Raw genomic sequence first — 23,224 nt, 5'->3', positions numbered from 1 at the left:
ATTTCCAAAATATAAACACTACATGATTTACTAAATGCTGTGGTATAGATGATATTTACTTTTAACAATACTTAATTGATTTTTATATTTTTAGGTTGAACCCAATTGCACTTGTAAACAAAGTACATATTAATGTTCAAATGTATATTATAAACATTTAAGGTAAAACATAAACAGTGATATGCACTTCCTTTCATATGGAAGTCATGAAAATAAATATCAATTCTGCAGATGTACATAAGTTTTATCCATTTTTCTATGTCAGCAGCAAGTTGGTAAGGTACCTGACAATGTAAATAAAGGCCAGGATAGAATTGGGGATGGTTCAGTATAGATGTATCTAAATTTAGAGACCATGTTTACATATTTTCTCTCAAGCAGTTTTTTTTTCACTGCTATTACCCCAAATGTTTACCCACTTTCACTTTTCTCCTAATCTCTTCAAGTGTCTCAAATACTATATTTCATTAAATACAAGATGGCACCGATTGTGAGAAATCACTATTTCATGTAGCACTAAGAAAGAAACAAAATTTATCCCCTACAATTTTTATTCAAAGAATATGTTTAAATTCATTTAGGCATAAATTTCTGTCATATATATAGCACCCCTGTGCATACTTAAAAATGAGAAGAAAGTGAAGTAAACAGGCTACAGTATTCTTTCAATTAACTTCATGATTTTCTGAATCACTTTCAACTCAGCTGATAGATGCCCCTGGTTTTCCATCCAATATATCCTCTGTGCCACCGTAAGCATGGGTGATGCAGCATGTCATAGAGGAGTGCCCTTCTCCTGTCTTAATAAATTTCTTCCTAGACACCAACGCCCATTTTACAAGATTTGATGTTGGTGTTTTTTTGACCTTACAAGATGCCAATAAAAGGTTTCAGACAACAACCAGGACATGTGTATTTTCCCTGTTTGATCCTTAAGTTGTTTGTTGCTTGAATTACTAATGGCTTGTAGTTTTCCAATAATGACAGCAGGAACCAAGTTTGTGCACAGGCAGACAGTTAACTGTGTCACAAAAGCTGGTTGGTTCACTGCAATGACAAGATGCCATCAATTGTTAACACACATCTCTAGTTCAGGGATGTTAAAATGTAAACAAATGTGCTACTTGTAATCAATGAAATGTAGCACTGGTACCATCATTTTATGGATTGGAAAGTAGGATGCTGAACTCTCTTATTGCCCATAAAATCACACTGCCAGCAAGTCAATAAGCCAGGGCTTAACCATAGGTCTCAAAAAATACTGTGTTTCAGATCTCACATCTTATCAGTAGATATGACATTAGGCTTTAACTCCTTTCAATCTCAAGGATTCTTACAAAGTAGATTTGTGCTTTCTATTAGGCTCTTAAGGAGATTTTCTTTTAGTTTCCTCTTCACCTCTAGCTATTTTATAGATGCCTGCAGATGCCAAATATACATCCTACACATAACTACAATAATCTACAGCAATCTTCTCTTTTTTTAGTTTCCAATTTTCATAGATATCACACGGTCACATAATTCCCTGCTAATTATTTAGTCTGTGCTATAAAATTTTTCATCTCTTGAACCATAAAAGGCTTACTGGTAACAAATACTATTGCTATGTTATAAGGGGTACTTAATAATTTTAACCAGATAAGTTATCTATAATTTACAAACTTTAAAAAAAACAGAGAATTATTAGTATCAGGTTACTTCCATAATTATCCAAGTAACCAAAAGAGAATATCATATATTGTAGTAATTTTTAATCACTTGGCTTTCAATTTATTGCACATTTTCTCTTAGGTTTACTCTGTGTGTGTGTGTGTGTGTGTGTGTGTGTGTGTGTGTGTGTCCCACTACTAATGAATGTTCCCATTTCCCTTTCCCCTGGAGTTGCTTAACAAGCTATAACAAAGCTTGTCACAATAGAACTCCAGGGTAAAGAAAGCTACCAGGGTTTTTATTTATTTTGAAAAGGAATATTATAAAGAAAAAGATGAAGCAGATATTTATCTCAAATCCAGGTTTGGCCTTATCTGTCTTATGTAGCAGAGAGATCTTTTCTATTTTTTCAGTGTAGTCCTGCTGAAATGGCATTTCTGCATTCATTTGCTAGATATCTTCAGTTATTCAGATGGTTCCCCATTCTTTTTTTTTCTTTTTAATGTTTATTTTTGACAGAGACAGAGCATGAGTAGGGGAGGGGCAGGGAGAGAGGGAGACACAGAATCTGACGCAGCCTCCAGGCTCTCAGCTGTCAGCACAGAGCCCAACGCAGTGCCCCAAACCCACAAACTGCAGGATTCGAGCCGAAGTCAGATGCTTAACCAAGTGATCCACCCAGGTGCCCAGATGGTTCCCCATTCTTAAATTGTTTATTGGTTGCTTTCCTGTATTCTTGTAGGTTATTTTCATCAATCCGAATGCATGTTTGATTATTGTTGAGTCTCATGTAGGTTTTGTTCTTCCTCTCTCAGTGAAATGCTAATATGTGGGGAAAGCTGTGCCTGCTGCTAAATCCCAGAATCTCATGTTTTGACAAAAGCCCCAGAGCCTTATAATTTATAAATAGTGACTCCTCTTATACATACCACAGATATTTGACATGCTCGCCCTGACATTTATGTGCTAACAGATGGGGCTTCCCATTTAACAGTAAGGCAGAAAAACCCCAAGTCACATTGAACAGTCTGCTTCTCTGGGTAAAACACAAGAGTAAAGAACACACTTTAATCATTCAGCAAGCACACCGTGGATCTTTTATTCTGTCAACTCTATTCGTGTCCTTGATACACGAAGAGCACGTCCTCATTACCTTCTGGGAATTCGTGCATTTACCAAAGGCTGCATGTAAAATTAAAGAACAGCCTTCCTGTCTAAGGCATAGATCTGGAACCCAACTAATGTGATTTCATCCTAGCCTAGCCTAACTTGAGGGGAGGGGCATTTATTCCAATATTGGGTTACTGTTTTCTGTTTCTTTTTAGTTAGTATTTAAAACATCAATGCCCTCAACTTCTTTACAGTCATCTTTGGGCGTATGTCACAAATCCCCTACCACATTTCTTTACTCCTAACCTTGGAGGATGAGAATTATTATTTTTTTAATCTTTTAAATCCATAGCTTGGTAACGTTACCAATTTGAGATCTTCAGGCTGCAGGGAACCTTTAATACTGCATAGATATCTTGAAGAAATTGTTCATTATGAGTTGTTTCTTCTACATCACCTCTGAAGTTCAATCTATTCAGTATCCAGTCCCCACTATTCCACTGAAATTGTTCTTACCAACCTGGCCATTACCTCCAATATATCCAATTCAATGGATAAATTGCAGTTCTCAGCTTTTAATTCTTTTTTTTTAATTTTTTTTAATGTTTATTTATTTCTGAGACAGAGAGACAGAGCATGAGTGGGGGAGGGGCAGAGAGAAGGCGACACAGAATCCAAAGCAGGCTCCAGGCTCTGAGCTGTCAGCACAGAGCTCAACATGGGGCTTGAACTCACGAGCTGTGAGATCATGACCTGAGCTGAAGTCAGTCACTCAACTGACCGAGCCATCCAGGCGCCCCTCTCAGCTTTTAATTCTATGAAATAAATTTCTCATAATAGTCTTCCTATCTTTTTAGTGACTCCTTTACAGCCTGCTTTGTAAACTTCTATTCCTTTACTCAACTCCTTAATTACTGGCATCATCTGAGCTTCCTTCTCAGCACTCTTTCTTCATTCTCTACTTTCTCTTCCTTGGTCATTTCATCCCCCTTTATGGTCTCAATTACCACCAAAATATTTATCACAATGTCACCTATACCTTCAAAATATAATCTTTTATCTCAAATTTTCTTTAACTGTAAAATCCATGTTCCCAACTTCCTACAAAACACCTCCACTGAACATATCACTGGTGTCTCAAACTCAGCATGTTCAGTCTGAACTTGTCATCATCCCTATTAATGTGCTCTATTTCTTTGTTCCCTATTTCAGAATATAGTTAATCATTTATCCAGTTACCCAAGCAAGAAATCTGAACTTCATCCTTGTCTCTGTTTTTGCCATGATCCCTTACAACCAACTAGTCACTGCATCCTAACTTTACCATTTCCTTAATACTTCCCAAACCTGCTCTCAAACTTCCATTTCTACAGCTCAGCATGTGAGTTCAGCCATTGTCAGCTTTGGACTGAATCTGTACACAATGTCCTAGCTCCCTGTCCATCAATCTATTACACCTCTACAAAGTGACATCCAAATGCACAAACTGGATCACATCATTCCACCGTTTAGCATCTTTAATGGCTACCATTCAACTTGAGGAGGAAAGAAATATAACATTATACAAGACCTTGCAGGAATGAAATCTTGTACAGTTTTATCACTATAAATACCCTCAATACTACATACACTTTTTGTGGCCCAGCTTATACCCTGAGCCCTGATGCTGAATTATATACTCCCCTTGGCTGCAATCATATCTTAGGCAAATTTCTATAGAGGAGTCATCATATGTTATCATAATTATTTTTCTCCCTTAAAAGGAAGAAATTTTATTTCATTTCTGGGCTCCCCAATACCTGGCACATAATAAGAATTCAACAAGTCTTTGTTGAGTGTATGTCTAGTTATAATTGTGAAAATATAAAAATTTTGTCTCTTCTTAGTATATTCACTACCTGTTCTTTACTGAAAATATGGCTTAAGGAAACAACTTCTGTTGCAAATTCAACTGAACTCAGAAGTTTCAATAATCACAACTGAAGAATAATAAAATGATCAAAGTGAAAATAAAGAGAAAGATCCAATGATACCATAAAACAAAATTATGGATTACATAGTATTTGAGAATAATTTTCTTTCATTCTAAAGATGCTTTTAAATAAGTTTAATTGGCCAATTCCTAGAGGTGATATTTGATTTTATATACCTGAATCTAAAAAAGAATATAAGATCTGGGGGTGCCTGGGTGGCTCAGTCAAACGTCTAACTTTGGCTCAGGTCATGAGCTCACCGTCTGGTCTGGTCTGTGAGTTTGAGCCCCGTGTCAAGGCTCTGTGCTGACCGCTCAGAGCCTGGAGCCGCTTTGGATTCTGTGTCCCCCTCTCTCTCTGCTCCTCCTCTGCTCGCTCTCTGTCTCTCAAAAATGAATAAATGTTAAAAAAAAAATTTTAAGTTTATTAAAAAAATGGGGAAAAAAAGAATATAAGATCTGGTATGCTCAAAGCAAGAACAAGGACAAATGTAACCCAGTCCATCCAGCAACAATTTCACAGCCTTCTAGATCTGCAAAACTCAGTGTGGATTTTCAGACTTATATGTAACAAAATTTGTCTCCACATTTTAGATGGTCCAGTCAGACAAATTAAGAGCAAGAAATTCAATATATCTGAATTTCAACAGCATTAGTAATTTATAGTTCACCTTCCACAGGCATCAACAAATAGAAAGGTCTGAAACTGACTCCCAGCTAAGGTCATATATCATCTAAGTTGTACTTAAAAGAACCTTGAGGGATGCCATAAAACTTTTTAAAAAATTGAAACTAGAAATTCACTTTCATGTTAAAAATAAATATCACCTTTTAGATTTTATGTTGAGGATTGCCAAATCCAACAGTGATTTGGGGATACGACAGACAGGAAACCTAGAGACTCCCACTGAAAATACTAAATGAAGTAATAAGACCTATTTGTAAATGAGAGGAATTTCATTGTTTGATTTTCTTATAAATTACACTGTATATTGACTTTAATGTTTTAGATGAGATCTGAATAGCCAAACAGTCACAAAATTTAAAATTATGAATATACTTGTGACAGACAGCTATTAATATAAATACTTGGATCATATAGTATAGCTCAAAGCTATTTCCATAGAGAAAGAGATCAATGTAGCATTGAAGAGTAAATTATACACTTCATCTTTCTTAAATATGTGGATAAGTAATAAGATTCCTAATTAAATTATTCCTTGTATATTAGAAAATAAAAACCAATGTATTAAATGTTTTAGTATGTTAGAAGAAATTCAAGATGCACTAAGTAATTATCATGGAAGAATCATGCACCTAAAAATGTATAATGGAAAATTAGTGAAATGGTTAAAGTCTCTTAAGTAGGTTTGGACATGGAAGACAGAAAATTAACTAACTATATAAATAGAGTGACAGATAAATAGAAAAGGAAACTACTTTTAGTTATTATGAATTAAGGAATCAAATAAGAAAAAAATGCTATTTGAAGTCATGAAAAGTTTCTGAAGAGTAACTGAAATATATATTGCCTTACAAAGTATATGCCTTTGAACACAGAAATTCACATCTAAAACTTGAACCTAGTTAAATTTTGGGTAAAATAGGCAAATGTGTTTGAAGAAGGATATTTACCATGTATAATGATGGAAACTGAAACCATAGTTCCAAGGTTAGATGGTTTATGCAATAAACTATAGCATATACACATGATTCTACCATTAAAAGTTACTCCAAAGTGTATATTTATTTATTCAAAGTACATTTTCTACAATCAATATGACTTATTCTTTATGCAGAAATAATCATCTTTTAATTTTTTTAATTTTTAACATTTATTTATTTTTGAGAGAGTGAGAGAGACAGAGTGCAAGCAGGGGAGGGAAAAAGAGAAAGAGGGAGACACAGAATATGAGGCAGGCTCCAGCTGTAGTAGAAAAAGAAACTACTTTTAGTTACCATGAATTAAGGAATCAAATAGGAAATTATTCCTTGTAGCTGTCAGCACAGAGCCCGATGCGGGGCTAGAACCCAGGGACGGCGAGACGATGACCCAAGCTGAAGTCTGTCGCTTAACTGATGGAGCCGCCTTCGTGCCCCAAGAAATAATCAACTTTTAAAAAATATACCATGAAAGAAATAGGCCAAAGTTAAATTGGATTAACTAAATAGGTAGAATCACATGAAATAAAAGTGAATAACAGATCTAGAGTTCAATAGCATCTTAGATGTGATTAATGAATATAAGCAACATAAGCTGTACTGTACTAGTAGAAGTAGGTATAGCCTACAAACTGGTGAGTGATAATGGCATGATTTGAACCTAGGCAGCTTCTGGAGACTATATTGAACTGCTTCCTATACATACTGCTTCTCTGTATATAAATATTCAATCGGTTTGGAAAGAAATGAAACCATGCCCCTAAAATCATACAACTAGGCAAGACTTGAAAACTATCAAATATCAAGAGAAAAAATAGCTGCTACTTGACTATACAGATGAACATATAGGAAGTAGGCTCAGAAATTAAAGTAATAGTAGACAGGTTGAAAGCAACGTTAGTGATTTATGAAAGCATAGAAACTATGGGTGATACAGGCTATATAGAATATAGTGGTAAACAAATAAACAAAACAAAACAAGAAAAGCAAAAAGAACAACAACATCAAAAAACCTCACAAACCCATGCAGGGATCTCTTCCCTAAGAATATTTGCAGCCAGCCAGCCTCTTCTCCTGTGTATTTTTTTGGTGAGTCAGTTCCATTTCACACATGGAACTATAAATTCTAGCTATAAAGTTCTAATCTTTAGAAGTTCCTTCAACTGAACAAAACCCCCTTTTCCAACTTTTACACATTAAACCCAGATGTGTGCTAAAATGAAACAAATGTACTATCTATTCAATATAAGGGTACACAGTCATTGAAAATAACTACCTTGGGTATTTTGCTTTAGATTTTTCCTCACACAAAATATCTTTAAAGTTCTTTCATAAATACAACACCTGTTTAGTGAGTCTATTGTGTGTTGCAGGCACTAAAGAAACAAAAACAAATAAAGAAGTTACTGTTCCTCAGTAACCTATGCTCCTGAGTAGGGAAACATTGCATAAAAGAGTGACTAAAGAAATTCTTTGTAGCTAGGTCAGAACAGAGTGTCGTGGGAGTACAAAAGGTAGAATAACCCTGACTCAGAGGGAAACAAAAAAGTTTCACAGTGAAGGTGAAATTTTAGCTGATGCTTAATTAATGAGGTTTCTAAAAGATATGACACCAACCACCAAGACTCCACAGTGGAAAAGATTTTGATTTGTTCCTAGGACATAAAACTACTCTCTTAGGGAATCAACAGCAAGAAGAATGGTTCAAGACTAGGTTGAAGTGATGGAAAAAGCCAGATCATCGGGTCCTTCTCATCGGGTCCTTCGGGCTGGAGCAAGGAATTTGCATCTTAGTATAGGAAGGATATGAGTAGGAAAAGGTGGTTCTCTGATGAACATTTTTAAATGAATACTTTGGTAGCTATGTAGAACATAGACTGCAAAGGAATGAATGGAAGTAGGGAGATCAGTTAGAGGCTAACGCAGTCATGCAGGTGGAAAGGATGGCAGCTTGGCCTAGGTTGGGAGCAAATGAAGCCTAAGAGAAGTAGCTTAATTCAAAATCTGTTCTAGAGGTAGAATTGACAGGATTTGCCAATGGATAAGGAAAGAAAGTGAAAAATCAAGATTCTTAAGAATTCAGTTTGAGCAATTGTTGTATCTTTTACTGAGATGAGAAAACTGAGGGCGGTACAAGGTTAGAGAATAAAATCAAGACTTTGGTATTGAATGTGCCTTTTTTGCGTGCAATGTCTAGCAGCCATCCAAGCGTGAATGGCAGGCATTAGAATTCTCAGGGAAAAGTTGTTGGATCAAGATATAAATTCGAGTAATTAAAGCATCAATCCAGAAAATATCACCTAGGGAAGGGAAGAAGACCAAAGACCAAGCTCTGCTTCCAACAGTCTCTATAAATAAATTAGAGAGGAGGCATTGGCCAAAGGGCATGAGAAGAAATGGATAGTTAAGTATGAAGAAAACTGAAAATATGAAGTGTCAAAAAAGACAAGAAAGAAGAGTGCTTTATGAAGGTGGAAATGGTCAGTTATGTCCAATACCAAGAAGAAATAGAGAAATGGCTATTGGTCTGGTAGGATGGGAGTTACTGGTAATGTGGACTGACTGGGATAGAGTCAGGAAGTGAGGCAGACTCATGCCCATTTAAAATAGGTGGAACAGACCATGGAGCTGACAAGATGGAGGCAGTGTGGATACCTCTGTTGGGAAAATCTATAAATTCTTTTCTGAAACAAGAATCTATTCTCTTTATGATCCTTTAATCTACGGCATTATATATGCTATCTAGAAGGGGAAAAAAAGATGCTAATGTTAATATATTGCCTAACACATACTTACGCTAGACATTCTTTGCCTTTTTAGACCAATTCTGCAGCCTTCTCTATTCTCCTCTGTGTTCTAACTTCAGCCAGGGTCTATTACATTCTGATTTCTAGTTGGGTTTAGTCTATGGGAGTCACCAGTAGAAGAGAGGGCAGAAGGAAGCAGAGAGGTCAAGGTTATTTATTCTCTGCATTTTGCCTGCTGGTCCAAGGTCTGGCAGTAGTCTCCTCTTGTACCTAAGGCCTCAGCTCTTACTGAGACCCTATACATATAGTCACCCACTGGCAGTAATAGCTACCTTTTCTTGTCCTTTCTTGTCCTATCCTCAAAGGAGGATAATGGTTTCCTACTATTGCTACCCCAGTCCTTGGGTATTTCACTATTCTTGATTGATTGCTGCAGTTCTACCCATACTTTGTAACCAGTCCCTTCCCTCAAATTTTTTCAATTGCCCTTTGGAGTGTGCTATTTCTTTCCCACTGGGACCCTAACTGATACAAGTCTCAAAAAGGGTTTGTTGAAAGACTGCGGACTCTATTTTTCTTAGAGAACACATGCTTTATGATTATTGTCAAATATTTCAGTCTGCTCTGGAATAAGGCAGGGCTGTCAGGAATAATGGGAAACACAGAGAAGAAAGAAAGGAAAGAGAGGGAAATCAGTTACTTTCCTAGCCATTGGAATTTTTCACCCTGTCTTCAATTGAGTGAGCTGTCTCAATTTTCTCCAAGTCAATCCTCTTATGGCACAAAAGCCAGCCTTTCAGAACCCAATCTCCAACATGTTAAATATATCTCTTTTTTCTGGGATTTTGGATACCTTTATTTTAAATAGCCATAGATACATTATGGTGTGTTATATTCAGATAACACATCAAAGAATAAGATTTCCTCAGGTCTCTAGGTTGATAATATAATATCTCAGCCCACTCAGCCAGATGTATAATGCCTGGTATTTGTTTCCTGAGAAGAGGTTTTATAACAAGACAAGTTCTAAAAAGTTTCCCTGACTGATTTAAATTCTCTTGCTATAGCCACCAATCTCAGTAACAAAGATTAGGGGAACATAATTTTTTCCTCACGTTGTTGAATTAATACAAAGGATAAATGGGCTCTCTTAAGGAGTGGGAAAAAACCACTCCTTTCAGTGAGAAACCGTGCTTTGTGCATTAAAAATGGTTAAATTTTGTCAGGGGAAGTGCATATTTTCTTTTGCACTTTATTTATCTTTCATGTTGAGCTGTAAAGTTTAATCTAAGTTTCTAGGGGGAAAATCTACAGGGAAAAAGCCTAAAATGTATTAAAGTTCTATAGTGGAAATGTCACTTTGCCAGTCATATCTAGTTCCCCCTTTCAGGTTAACCTATGTTTCTCTTTTCCAACTTCAACATAAAAGAAATTTAGTTTAACAACACTAGATATTTTTCCCAAAAAAAATCTTTACGTGAACAACCCTTTAAAAGCACTATCCTAATTACCATAAAACATCACAAAGTTTTTGTGTCCACAGCCTAGGAAACTAATTTTTAAAAGAGACTTTGGATGAATGGGTTGGGAAATAATTTCATCTATCATCTAGCTAGATATTGTTATCTAGCACTCAATAAATACGATGTTCCTTTGGAGTGAGCTTTCATCAGAGATGTTCTCAGCCAGTACCAGAAATAGAACATTTTCATTTGGAGGCCCCAAAATTGGATATAGTACTTCAGAAATAGACATAGATAGATGCATTCGCCAGCACACTGGTTTTCCAAATAATTTGTGAGGAAGCTTTCAGGCCTAGTACCTCATTAACCAATTTTAATTTAGACTTTGGTGGATATTTGAGCGAGCAGCAGCAAAGTGGGGGTTAAAAACAAGAGAAGCATGGGAATTTTGTTTTGGTTAGGATTAAGCTGCCAGCACTCCGGCCATGGGTACAATGAATTGCCAAAGAGAATGAACAGGAAAACAAAACAAAACAAAACAAAACAAAACAAAACAAAACAAAAAGATAAGTTGGTTTTACCAGGAAGAGTTTTTCTTCTGGAGCTCCAGAAATAAGTGACTATATGGGCATATCTAATTTTTCCTACAAAGTGTTTCATAAATGCCTCATATTTGTCTTTTCAATAAAAAGAAAACTACAAATGAGTAACATTTTTCATCACCTCCCCCATCCCAGTTGCTTCCAGAATTAATGATTACTGGTTGTCTTTGTTTATTCAGGCTGTTGTAACAAAACGCCATGGACTGGGCGGCTGAGAAACAACAGAAATTTATTTCTCACAGTTCTGGATTCTGGAAGTCCAAAATCAAAGTGCCAGCATAGGTACCTCTTTTGGGTTGTAGAGTGCCAACCTTTCTCTGTAAAATCATGCAGTGGGAGCGACCAGGGAGTTCTGTGAGGAAATCTATTATAAGAGCACTAATCCCATTTGTAAGTATCCACCTTCAGGACCTATGCACCTCCCAAAGACCCCACCCACTAATACCATCTCCTTTACAGGTTAGGGTTTCAACATACGAATTTGGTGGTGGCGGTGGTGGTAGAATAGGGAGGACATACACATTCAGGCCGACCATAGCACTAGTTATGCCATGACAGTGGGGTGGAAAGTGTATGCTGAACACACAGGGAAAGGAATGAGAGACAAAGAAGGGGGATAAAAATGAAGAGTTTTCAATTAATAGTAGTTAAATCACCATACAAGTATTTATATAGCTTTCTCTTCCACAGCCTCTCCTTCAAATGGTTGCCATGTAAACTGTGAGTTTTAGAAGACTGAAGCCCTTGAGATTCACAGTGTTTATTGGTTAAGACTGTGCATTTTAGTCATTTGATTAAGGATAGTGCGAAACTCATTCAAATAGCAGCTGGCAACTGTCCTTGGAGTCACTGTCCTTGGAGTCATGGTTAGACAAGCTTGCAAAAGCAAGCCCTGAAAAATTAATAGAAGTAGACAATTTCTCAGTGACTATGGTATAATAGTTACAACACTTTTTTTCCAGAAATTGAATGAATCATAATAAATCAAGGATAGAATATGAGTTTTTCCCAGAATTATTAAAATATGTATGTGTGTTTATGTGTGTGTGCATATATATAAAAACACGAAAAAAAATCATTTCAGAAGTTTGGAATCGAAAGGAAGAGTTTTAATGGGACATCACCAGGAGATTAAAATAAATTCTATTTTTTAATGTCTTGCCAAATGAGGCTCTGGGCCTTATTTTAATCGTTAAATGAGATTTAAGATGTGAATTTTCTTTAATTCTATGAATATACTACTTTACCAAGGGTCAAATTCCTAAATTATGTTCTACTTCTTTTCCTCCTTTACTTTGTATAGACAGCCTCTGAGTTCTACTATTTCTTCAGACAGTGCATTCTCCCAATCTACCAACCTTCCCTGCACAACTCACTGAGTTGAAACTTTTACAACAGAATCAAGTGTTCTTAGAATCTCAAGGACATGTAGTGGCATCTAAATCCGCCCAGGGTAGAAATTCCGTCTAGACTAGAGCATCCCTGACTGACAGCAACTTAGTCTTTAGCAGAAACAATTGTAACTGAGGAGTGAAAGAGCAAGATCTAGTTCATACATCACCTACTAACTGGACAACAATGAAATAAATGACAACAAATGATTACTTGTCAGTGGAATACAAAACAATGCCCATTTACATAGACCTTTATGTAAAAACTCTTTACAACCTCTAACATTTTGTAAGATGTACTATTGTAACTTAATTATTTCATATTTCACCTGTCAACCTATTTATATTTATCTCTGGTTATTATAAGTTTTTTTTCTCCTCCCTTAAAAAGGGCCCAGCCTGTTTGCATAAGGCTCAACCTTGAAGAACACAGAATGGTCTACTGGTATTGTTGCCCCTGAATGTCATGAGGGATACATGGATGGTCATGTCAGCAAGGTCAGGCATAGCTATAACATCAGTAAGGAACAGTGTCTATTAGATATAAGCTGTTAAATTATTTCAAAATCTTGATGGAACATTACAGATTGTACCAATAACTATCTCTTAGTTTCTGCGTTCTTCCAGCCAAGGTCTACATCTTTAAGATTAAATATACACATGTGAGGTGTGGAATAATAACACTTCTGCTTTAAAAGGAGCCCATGGAGTGAAATCTTGGACTACCGCTGAGAGCTGCTCAAGCTCCATAATACTCCATTTTTTGTAATATTAGGACCCACATATGGTAGACACTTTTTTCTAATCTCACATTGCTTATTGGCTTCAACAAACCAGTTTGGTGGACTTTTACCAGCAGATTAGTGGTGATTTTCTTACATCAAACTCCGAATCCTGCCACTCCAATTAGCTGCACATATACACACCTTCCTCCATAAGGCCTTCCCCATTCTATGTCTCTATGTTCACCTCTCCCTGCACTCCGACACTAAAATTCTCAACTCTGTGACAGCACAGACATTCTGTTTTACACTGTGTAATCCATTTTCTTGCCTATCTTTCCTAAAGAGTCATAAGTTCCTTAGATGCCTGATAATGTGATAAGTGAATGAGGTAAAGAATGAGGAAATCATTTTAATAAATGGCCATAGAAAGAATACTCTGTTTTCCCCTCTGTTGTGTAATATTTTTAATACTTTGTGTTCTCCAAATAGGATAATATTTCTGATCCTGATTGATCAATCACTGGGTGTTGTATGGAAACCAATTTGACAATAAATTTCATATATTAAAAAGAAAGAAATATAAATTTATTATCATTTAAATTTCATTTTAATAGAATATTTCAGAACAAATTCAAGCTCCTAGATGTGTCATGTGGGGAAGCACTCAAAATGCTCAAAGTTGAAAAGTGGCCTTTGTTTCCAGAAATGGCCTATATTGTTGAAGAGATATATCTTAGTGCCACATTTATCAGTCAGAGGTTATAAAAATCCATAGGGTAAATAAAATGAATATTCCTGTACTATCTAATTTAATTAAAGATTTAGAGAAAAAAATCATGTTTATAATCAAATAAATACAGAGATATTATATATTTATATGTAATATATATTACATGTTTATGTCTAGTTTATAATAAAATAAACATGGATAATAGGAAATTTCACATTTTAAAAAAATGAAACGTAAGAATATAACAACTATGACAATGCCTTCAGACTAAGCTTCTCTAGCCCCTGGGGATCTTTGTTCATTCTGTGCTTTTAGGGAAACTTGGGTAGAAACCTGTAGCCTACAGAGGGAATAAAAATAGTTCTAAGAGCAAATACAAATGGATGACAATGGGTACATATAAGTAAGCTGATACACTGTGTAGTTACACAAAAGGTTATCTTACTCGCCTCTCTTACTGTTGTCTCTCCTAAATTTACACCTAGATTAATTTATTCCACAGACAAGTTTCCCTCACTATGATACAGGTACTGCCCAGGCAGTGAAAGGACAAAGACAGATGTGACATGACTGCTTGCCTGAAGGAGCGTTCTGATGAGTCAGTGGTAATGGACGTGCATCCAGAGATGCAGGGGGGAGGGTGCAGTGACCCCCAAGAAAGACAGCAGTCAGAACAGTCTTCCTGAAGCAAATATCTATGTATTATAATCAGAATTTTAAAATTGAGCAAATTAAAGAAAATATGAATTCCAAGGTAAGCCCCAGAGAAATCTTTTCCAAGTTCCTAACATTGTCTGTGTATAAATATTCAATAGTTAATCTGTCACAGATAGGATTTTGTAAATAAATTCAGACATGACCTTCATTTGCTTTGTGCTGTAGCAAAAGTAACAAAGTTCCTATAGCCACGCAGAGCCCCTGGTTCCATTACAGCAACCACACTGGCTTAGAAAAGCCACAGACAACTGAGAAGGGAATACTTTGAATACTTTAATACTTCTTTTAAAGCCATGGCAACCATAAAACAGTTGTAGAAATAAAGAGTTTTGAATTTTTGACATATTTTTTTTTAAATTTCAAGTGTTCTGGATTTGCACATACTTAATATTATACTTAAGACATTATGAATCTGAAGTGGCCTAAGGCTCCTTTGTCAAGGATTCACTGAATAATTTTAAGTTATAGAGGAATTTTTAAATGCTTTGTCATTTTGGAAGCATTTATAATACTTTGCAGAAACTCATTAACCATTCAGACATTGAGTAAGGCCATGGGTTTTTGTAGATTTTATTCCATACCTTAATATGAGCCATAGTAAGACAAATCACTACATTAATGAATAGATTTTTACTTCACTGAAAATGATATCTGGATTTTTCAGCTTTTAATTTTTATAGATCATGGCCAATGGCCTCAAAACAGCTCCGTGGGTTACTGAAAAACATTTTTGAGGATTCACTAATCTACTTAGAAGCATTGGTATTATGCTTTCATACTTAAAACTAAAAAATGAAATAAATTTCTTTTTTGTATAACTTTTCTCTAGGATTTAATACCATAGTGTCTAATCTTAGTTCAGTGACCTTTCTTGTCATATTTATTCACATCTGAAGGAGGAAGAGAGTGAATTCTTAAATAGAATAAAAAGACAGAATTTGTTTATCTTTTTAAAAAGAAAATAAAAACACAAATTTGTCTTTATTTTTCCTTATCGTAGAACAACCAAAATGTGTGCATGTCATTTAGCTCCATAATGAAATTATGTATTGCTCAGAGCACTCTGTACAGGATTTTATTATTAATGATTTTGACATCACAAAGATTAATGTATTATTACTGAAAAATCAATTGCTTAAAATAAGTTTAGAAAGTGATTCAGTTGAAAGATAATTGAGGCTGCATCTAAACAAAATGTTTCAGCGCAGTGAAGCATGAATCATAAATTTAAGTTTACATTTTTCACACACTCTCCAATATCAGCATTAGAAATGAATGAGTGCAAGTTTCACTTCTACACCTCATACTGTCAAATACAGAGACATTTAGGTTTTGATACCATCATGTTCATAGGAACTTCGCAAATCTCAACCACAGAGTCACTGTCAAATCTGGGTGTCTGCATCTGCTGATTTTCTTGGAAGCACCATCCATGAGGGGCATTGTTTTCAATAGCCTGGTCAAACCATATCCACATGTATGTTGTTGGTCGTGAACTAAATCTATCACAAAGCTTGAAAAAATAACCAATTCAAAATGGATGCCCTCCTGAGTAGAGTCTCCTAGATCGTGTAATCCTGGCAAGGAGGATCAACGCTGCCTTCTTTGTCGAACCCTCAGAGCCTGGCACACAGTTTTGGTGAATAGATGTCTGTGGAATAAAACTTCACGTAACCATTGGTTAGTCATACCATCATGAAATATGAAGAATATCCCGTTTTAAACTTAAGGTTACTGTTGCCAGTTGTCTGCCCTTCCTCTGAATTTCTACAGCACTTGTCTAGAACGCACATATGGAACCGTACTGCTTTATATGAGGTATTTTTTTCTTTCTCTTCTTGCCTTGCCTCTCTTTTTAACTTTGCTACATGCCATGTCTTTAAACAAGCTGTAAACACCTAGAGAACAAGAACACTGTCATATGTTCCTTTATGGTTCCAAACAATCTTATAAAGCAAAAAGTTCAAGAAAATTTCAGATAAAAAATAATGTTCTATTTTCTTCCTGAAGTATACTTATTCTTTTATAATCTTCATGGTTTTATCCATCTACTTGACAATTTACAATGAGGGCAATCTATTAAATGTACAGAACCCACATGTATATTAAGATGAGATAAACCAGGTTCTGATAATTTTAAAGATATTTGGGATAGTAAGAGCATTTTCCAGAGAAAATCCTTGTAGCATAGTCCTAAAGAGAGTTCCTTCCCTTTTCCCATCCATCTTCAACTTTAAGCTATTTCTCTTTCCTGGCCAAATTCCTCCTGGAATCGACAGGTTTATAGACTTTGAACTCATTCTCGCATAAGGAACTAGTGTGGAACTCTATCCAAGCGTCAGACCAAGGACAAAGGATGGAAAGCAACAGGAACTGGGATGAGCTTGCCACTTTGAATTCCCAAAGCAACTGCCATCAGTCTTTTATGAATGTGGAGAGTGCTCCTGATGCTGCAAAGACCAGTAAAGAATGAATGGGAGGACAAAATTTTTCCCCCAGTTAAGATTTGGAGAGGACAAGAACTGAACAGTCAAAGAGGATTTGCCAGACGCCTCAGCAGGCAACTGACAGCCTGCCTGCCTCTACAACAGAAGCCCCTCCTCCACATCCCACCACCTCTGAAACTCCCAGTCTGAGATACCCCTACAGCCAAACCTGAGCTGTACTGAGCCAACAAGGAAAAATCACATCTAAAGGAGGTCATCAGCCAAAAGAAACACAAAATAAATTTCCAATGAGACAGAATGGCTGTAGGAGAAAATGTAAAAAATTATTTTAAAATAATAAAAAGAACAACACCAAAAGAGATTCCAAAATCTGACGACTTCTCACTATCGCCACCACAGCTACTATATCCTATGCCATCATCCTCTCATGCCAGTGTTATTGCAATGCTTCCTCTTCTAATTCCTAATATTCCTAATATTGCTCTCCTTATTGTCTTTTGACACAGAAGTCAGATTTTTCTACTGAAAAAGCAAGTCAGAGGAGGCACTGTGAAAGATTTTGGCAGCAAGCGCTTGGTTTATGAATCCCCCAAGACATTTCATAAAAACAGAGACACTAGAAGAGCAAAACCAAACAGCCATGGAAAACATTGATAACAAAACTAGGTGACAAGACTCCCCCACAAATAAGGAGGTGGTAAAAGCCTCTAAAATCCATGTAATATCAGCATTTGTATGAGAGGAAATGGAGAGGAGGCACTTAGGCTTTAGTTAGCCCTGGAGCACGGTAGAGCCCTACAATCAAGAATAAGTACCCTCTGGAAAGTTCAGTGGACCAATCTAAGAGTCACAAAGAAACTTTCAATTCACAGTGAGTGAGGAAGACTATCATGGACTATATACTATAATGGTACTAGAGTAGTCTGGGTCTTATAAACTCCTGACACTAACAAACCAAACCTTGTTTTCAAGTCAAAGACCCACACTGTAGAAAAATTACTTTTAGTAGGATGTAAATTGAACGAGACAGGGAAATGTGGACAAAGAGATGATCCATATAATAACATTGGAGGAAGGAAATAAAGGAAATTATATTGCAACTTTATCAATCCAGCAAAAAAAAAAAAAAGGAAAAAGAGAATAAAAGGTTAACAAAAATTATAAATTACAAACATAAAGGCAGAAGGAATAAGCCAAGCAAATCAGGTATTACACTAAATGTGAAACATTGAAATCTATCAATAATCAGACTGGATTAAAACAATAACAAAAAACCTATAAAGAGACAAGATCCTAAGACTTCTCATCACTAGGAGAATTTTTTTTTCTTTTCTTATTGTATCTATATGAGATAATGGATATTAACTAAACTCTAAACTTGCTGTGGTAATCATTTCATAATATATGTAAATTAAACCATCATGTGATACATCTTAAACTTATACAGTGATGTATGTCAAGTATTTCTCAATGGAAAATAAACAGGATATTTGTTGCTTCAAAAAAAATACACTTATCATTAAGTTATAAAGAATGGTTGAAAATAACAAGGTAGGAAAGGAAAAGAAAAAAATACCAGGCAAAGGCAAAGAGAAACTAAGTGGGAATAGAACCAACAGGGTGAAATATAAAGTTAAAAGCAATAAATAGTTTACAAATAGATACTACATCAGAAGATATAATATATAAAGCAAAAGCATTCAAAACGGAACAAGAATTTGATACGTATACTATTAAAATAAAAGCCTACAATAGTTTTTTTTTCAGAATGAGATAGATCTGGTCAACACAAAAAATGCAGCATATATTTACCAAATTGATGATTTGTCTGGCTATAAAGAAAACCCTCTTGTCAGAATAAAATCCAATTAAGTTGGAAACAAAGTTTTTAATAAACACCTTGGGGTGCCTGGGTGGTTCAGTCAGTTAAGTGTTCAACTCTTGATTTAGGCTCAGGTTTGTGAGATCCAGCCCCAAGTTGGGCTCTGTGCTGACAGCATGCAGCCTGCTTGGGATTCTCTCTCTCCCTCTCTCTCTCTCTGCTTCTCCCTTGCTCACACACACGTGCATGTGTTCACTCTCTTTCAAAATAAATAAACAACTAAAAACTTAAAAAAGAAAAATATCAAGTACTCAGATATTAGGAAACACTCTCTCCTCAAGAGCACTTGTATCAAAGAAGATATAAACGTGAAACAATAAGCTACATAGGAAGCAACAAAAAGAAAACACTTTGCAGCAGATAAAGTAGTGTGCAAATTTTACTAGAATATCAGTGTCTTTGTGGCAAGATTTTGTGTTTATGTGTTCCTAAATCAGAGAACACAGTAAATATTCAATAAATATTTATTTACTGAATACATACCAAAACCAATGGGGCACAACAAAAACATTCAGATGAAAACAAAATATTTGGTACTTACCATCAAAAATTACAAAAAGCATAACAAATCAAAAAAAAATTAGAAAGATGAAATTAATACAATGGCTCCAAAGATTAATTTTTAATAAAAAAAATCCAAAGGTTTTCATACTTTGAAAGTATGAAGATTATTAATTAATCTGGTCAAGAAAAACAAAAGAGGGGAACACAAATGAATTTAGGCATGAGAATGGAACCACAGACAAAGGAAAGTGAAAATAATTACCAGAAAATATCATATGTAATTCTATGGCTTTAAATTTATAAATCTCTTAGGGTCATCCAGGTGCCCCTAAGGCATCAGTTAAGCATCCAACTTCAGCTCAGGTCATTATCTCATGGTCCGTGAGTTCGAGCCCAGCAGTGGGTCTGTGCTGACAGCTCGGAGCCTGGAGCCTGCTTCAGATTCTGTGTCTCCCTCTCTCTCTGCCCCTCCCTGACCCACACTCTGTCTCTCTGTCTCTCAAAAATGAATAAATGTTTTTTAAAAAGTTAAATTTATAAACCTCTTAAAAAGGATTATTTCCTAGCAAAAGACCAAACTATTAAATTTGACCTCAGGAAGAAATTGAAAATTTGAAAAACTGTAAAGGTGAAAAGGAAAAACACTATATAATTTAAAATACAATGCCATGAGGTGACTCAAAAAAGCAGAGTTGTAAGCATCGATCTGAAAAATACATATAACATTGTTATGTTTGTATCTATTTCAGTTGGCATCCCTCCATAAAATAGTTAAAATTGCCAGGAAGAGAAACTTTCCCAGTGTCTAGAAAAGGGGCCAATGGGCATACACTACTACCTAGCAACTCCTTAGAGAGGCTTTCCCACACAAGTATAAGCAGCCATAATCACAAATATTCACTTGTAATGGTGAAGATTTGAAAATAATCTAAGTGGGAAAATAATCTCCATGGGAGGGGAGTGAACAAACACATTGTGATGCATTCAACCAAATGATTTTATGTGGCAGTTAAAAGGGATACAGCTCAAAAATGTGTTGAGTGAAAAAAGCAAGTTGTAGAAAAATATTTGTATATGAAGCCAGTTATGTAAAGTTTTAAGATAAACAAGACAATGACTCTACATTTGTTTCAGACGGGTATGCATGTAACGGAGGATAAGAATATGGACCAGATACACAGTTACATCACAGGAATTGCCTGCAGAGAGAAGCAGCAGCAAGTACCCTAGAAAGAGACAGAAACCTCAACTTTAAATTTTGCCATTTAAAAAGAGATCTAGAATAAATATGACAAACTGCCAATATGTTTTAAAATTCTGGGAATATGCAAAATTCTGTAAAACTCTTAGTCACAGTCCTAAATTTATATTGCCTTCCAAAAGCTCTTTTCTACATTCCTTTCCTCCCGTTAAGTTCCCAGTTTCCTGAGAGGCACCCAGTACTGTCTCCTTCCCTATACCAACTCTCCAAAAGCAGTCTGATATTGGTTGGTATTTAGAGTAATTTTAAGCAGCTTATTACTCTCAGAAATATCTAATTATCTAATTGTTGAATCTGGATCTGTAGATGTACTTCCCAAACATTAAAATAGCCGGGAAGATAGCTGCATCTTTGTAATTGTAGTGCTCTCTTTCTGGGGAACTGCTTTTCCCCAGGCTCCTGGAACCACATCTGCTGGGCAACGTTTTATATCCCTGTGTGTAATTCAAGTCCAGCTCAATAGAAAGCAATTAACTTGAGTATTGTTTTATTATTAAATTAACGCAAGAGACTTGCATAGGGACATTCTAGTAGTCATGATACTGCATATAATTGCATAAGCACATGTGTCAGTTTCCTAGATGGATAGGGTGACCAAACACATGACAAATCTTAGTTTTCCTTAGACAATAGTTTGCTGGTTGACTATGTGTTTAGAGAAATACAGGTAGGGGGATGGTTGAGTTTGGAATTAGGCACTTGATACTCTCAAGGCTGCTTCTTCCTCAAAGGGACCAGGAAGCTACTTCTCCAAAATGTGCAAGCTGTGGAGCAGGATACAACTTTTTGGCTGTGCACACATGGGCAGATTGCCACTGACTGGAACAGAAAGCTTAATAACTTCTCCATTAGCAAGGATTTAGACTTTACCTCAGCTGGTTTTAAATAAGTTTTAACATAATTCAAGATTCCCTCAATGAGTACAAACAACATGTACTTTCTAGTAGGTCTGGTAAATGTTCTTAGATTTCTGTACCCCTTAAAATCAGGTAGTAAACAATTTATAATATTAAATAACTAAAAGCTTGGTTGACTATAGTTTCATTAGTGTTTTTTTTTCTTAATTGGCTCATTAAACTCATTTATACGATCTGAAAATTTCTTACGAAAATTAGAAACTTCTGCTTCTATTATAAGGAAGTCAGATAAATGACTCATGAAAATGTTAGCATCAGGGGCGCCCGTGTGGCTCAGCTGGTTAAGCATCCGACTTCAGCACAGGTCATGATCTCAGGATTCCTGAGTTCAAACCCCATACAGAGCTCTCTGCTTTCGGCACAAAGCCTGCTTTGGATCCTCTGTTCCCCTTCTCTCTCTGCCCCTCCCCTGCTCATGATCTCACTCTCTAAAATAAATAAACTTTGGGGTGCCTCGGTGGCTTAGTCAGTTAGGCAGTTAAGCATCTGACTTCACCTCAGGTCATGATCTTGTGGTTCATGAGTTCAAGCCCTACATCCAGCTCTGTGCTTGACAGCTCATAGCCTGGAGCCTGCTTCAGATTCTGTGTCTCCCTCTCTCTCTGCCCCTCCCCAACCCATGCGCTCTCTCTCTCTCTCTCTCTCTCTCTCTCTCTCTCTCACACACACACACACACACAAACTAAACATTAAAAAAAATTAAATAAACATAAAAAAGAAAATGTTAGAATCATACTGATAATTTAAGTATATAATTACAAGTTATATGTTCAATTACCTAAATTTAAATGATTGCTTTTGGTAATAATGCATTAAATGTATAATATGCCCATGCATTATTGCTTCTTAAATATCAATATCCATGTTTCATAGTAGAAAAATTGCTTAAATAGTTTAGGAATAAAATTATATACTCAGGGTCACTTGTGTTAATTTATGTGACTTCTTGGTTTGGAAATATATTCATATAGGTTCCAGTTTCAAAACTATTTTATATTCTGCGTTTGATATCAAGAAGTTTTAATCTTATAATATGTTAACACAAAATACTTGATAGCTCTGTGAAAACTGTTGTAATACAGAGAAATTATACTGGCATTACAGTTAAGAAAAGTTCAACTAGATATATTTGTTCCTATAATCAGTTACTACAGAATCATTTTTATTTGATATATATTAGAAATAAAATGTGAGCTATTCCCCTGAAGGAAAAAGTATACAATCACATTTCCATAAGACTGAGGCAAAATAAAGCAAGCATTTACCTCTAAACTCTCCATAATTTGCAAACTGTAAATTATCGATAAATCTAAAATGGAATACTTATAAAATACATTTGTCTGAATATCAAATATACCCCCCTCAAATGTAACTCTTACTTAGACTAAAGCTCTGATGAAATTAAGTAATGGCATTTCTGTAGTTATTCAGAAAGATGATTGAC

At 35.7% G+C, this 23,224-nt stretch overlaps 1 long non-coding RNA gene across 3 annotated transcripts in view; it reads right to left on the bottom strand.

Annotated features, from left to right (window-relative positions):
• The window catches only part of LOC131512050 (uncharacterized), a 349,282-nt gene that overhangs the window by 175,880 nt on the left and 150,178 nt on the right, over positions 1–23,224 (bottom strand). The window lies entirely within an intron of this gene.

Source organism: Neofelis nebulosa, chromosome 5 (assembly GCF_028018385.1).
Source record: "Neofelis nebulosa isolate mNeoNeb1 chromosome 5, mNeoNeb1.pri, whole genome shotgun sequence".
NCBI classification, from domain to species: Eukaryota; Metazoa; Chordata; class Mammalia; order Carnivora; family Felidae; genus Neofelis; species Neofelis nebulosa.
The sequence above is the reverse complement of the archived record's forward strand: the minus strand, read 5'-3'. Positions and strand labels throughout refer to the sequence as shown.